This window comes from Pistacia vera, unplaced genomic scaffold (assembly GCF_008641045.1).
Source record: "Pistacia vera cultivar Batoury unplaced genomic scaffold, PisVer_v2 Contig638, whole genome shotgun sequence".
Classification (NCBI taxonomy): Eukaryota; Viridiplantae; Streptophyta; class Magnoliopsida; order Sapindales; family Anacardiaceae; genus Pistacia; species Pistacia vera.
Window position 1 is genome coordinate 260,267 of NW_022196488.1, and position 2,682 is coordinate 262,948.

Sequence of the window (2,682 nt, forward strand, 5' to 3'; positions counted from 1 at the left end):
TTAGCTAGATTGGAGTTTTTGTTTTTGTTTTTGTTTTTTTCTATTATCTATTTTATTCTCGTTTTTAATTTTCAATTGGTGTGTGATCTCACTTTCCTTCATTTCTTTTCTTGTAGTTTATGCAAAGAGTGAGACGTCAACCAATGGTTCCTGTTGATCTTGAGATTGAGAGAACCGTCAGACGACTTAACAGAGAGAGAAGAGAAAGAGCGGACATAGTGGTTAAAGCAGAGGAAGTAGTTGTTGAAATGGCAGAACCAGAAAATAAGACATTGAGGGAATTTTCAATTCCCACTATTAATGGCAGTGGGTCGAGTATTACTAGGCCTACGGTACAAGCCAACAACTTTGAGATTAAGCTGACAATCATCCAGATGATCCAACAGTCAATAAGATTTAATGGTGATTTGAAGGAAGATCCGAATCAGCATATTGCAAATTTCTTAGAAATTTGTGACACCTTCAAATCGAACAGAGTGTCAGATGATGCCATTAGGTTGAGGTTATTCCTATTCTCATTGGGGGATAAAGCAAAGGGGTGGTTAATGGCACTACCACCGGGAACTATCACAACTTGGAATGATTTAGCACAGAAGTTCCTTACCAAGTTATCCCTCCAGCTAAATCAGCAAAACTCAGAAATGATATCACATCATTTCTACAAGATGAGTCCGAGTCATTGTATGAGGCTTGGGAGAGATAGAAGGAGTTAATAAGGAAATGTCCACACCATGGGTTGCCAGTTTGGCTTCAAGTCCAAACATTTTACAATGGACTGACGGGTAATGTGCAAACCATGGTTGATGAAGCTTCAGGAGGAGCCTTACAGAATAAGACACCAAAGGAGGCTTATGAGTTGCTTGAGGTTTTGGCAAGCAACAACTATCAAAGACCAAATGAGAGAGCAATACCAAGAAAATCTTCGGGTCTACATGAAGTTGATGCTTTTACAGCCATCTCAGCCCAACTCACGACACTTCAGAAACAGTTGAGAAGTATATAGGTAAACTCTATTCAAACACCTCAACTAACTTGTGATTTTTGTGCAGGAAACCATGTGAGCAGCGAATGTCAAGTGGGGAACACATTTGCTTCGTCATCTTCATCAACGGAGCAAGTGAACTACTTGGCAGGAAATCAGAGGCAACCAAACAACCCGTACTCCAACACATACAACTCGGGGTGGAGAAATCATCCAAATCTGGCTTGGGGCAATCAGAACTAGCAAAATAATCAATGGAACCAAAGGACATTGCCAAACAACCAACCAGGGGTGAATAATCAACCGGGAGATCCAAGAGTGACAAAGTTGGAGGACATGTTTGGAAAATTCATGCAGGAAACCACCGGGTTTATGAATGAGACGAGGACAAATTTTAGAAATCAAGGGGCATCCATTTGGAATCTTGAGGTACAAATGGGCCAATTGGCCGAGAAGCTAAATGATAGACCACAGGGGTCTCTACCAAGCAATACGGTGACTAACCCATGTGAGCAAGTAAATGCAATTACGTTGAGAAGTGGGACAATTTTAGAAGAGGTGGAAAAATCAAGGAAAGAGGAAAGTCCGTCAAGGAACAATGAAGAATCTGATGAGGAAGTGAATGAAGAAATCATTGCTGAAGAGAAACCACCCATCCTTAGGAAAGGCGAATAGAAGCAGGATGAGAGGCAAAAGAAAAAGAAGAAGGAGAAATTGCTCTTCCCTGAGATACCAGCAGAGTTGGCGCATCACACACCACCCGTGCCTTTTCCTCAAAGACTTAGAAAAGAAAATCAGGATAAGCAGTTTATTAAATTTCTTGATGTTTTTAAGAAACTGTATATTAACATTCCTTTTGCAGATGCATTGCAGCAGATGTCGAGCTACGCAAAATTTCTAAAGGAAATCTTATCAAACAAGAGGAAGTTAGAAGATGAGGAAATGGTGATGCTCACAGAGGAATGCAGTGCCATCTTACAAAAGAAGCTGCCCCTGAAACTCAAAGAACAAGGGAGTTTTACTATTCCTTGCACTATAGGAGATATCACCTTTTATCGAGTTTTATGTGACTTAGGAGCTAGCATTAACCTTATGCCTTTTTCTTTTTTCAGGAAATTAGGAATTGGTGAAGTAAAGCCGACGACCATATGCTTGCAACTTGCAGATCGATCAATAAAGCATCCGAGGGGCATCATAGAGGATGTGTTGATTAAGGTGGACAAGTTCATTTTTCCTGTGGATTTCTTTGTGTTGGATATGGAAGAAGACAAAGAGGTTCCTCTTATCCTGGGACGACCATTTCTAGCTACCGGAAGGGCTTTAATCGATGTTCAAGAAGGGAAGTTGATCATGAGGATGCAAGATGAAGAAATAACATTTAATGTCCTTGATTCAATGAGAGCTCCACCTAAAGAAGAGTCATGTTTAAAAATCGATATGGTGGACCAGACAAAAATTGAAACCTTCCAACTGAACAATCTTAAGGTGGAAATTAAGAGCTGCATTGTCAAATCGAATCAGTTTAATAGTGAGGACCATAATGGGAAAGGTTGCAAAACATTCTGGGATGAACCTCACTTGAGATTGCGTCTTCAAAAAGAACAAATGTCTCAACTTAAAAAGGGTGAGGGAATGTCAAAAAAATGGAAAGCAGTTAGTGAGAAGAGTCGAACCACCAAAGCAATGACCAAAGGATGGAA

The 2,682-nt window shown here is 40.2% G+C and overlaps 1 non-coding gene across 1 annotated transcript; it reads right to left on the reverse strand.

The window, feature by feature from the left end:
- Nucleotides 1–631: 631 nt before the first annotated feature.
- LOC116111448 lies at nucleotides 632–738 on the reverse strand. Its single transcript, XR_004125072.1, has one exon. It is a non-coding gene; the product is annotated as a small nucleolar RNA R71 (small nucleolar RNA).
- Nucleotides 739–2,682: the final 1,944 nt, after the last annotated feature.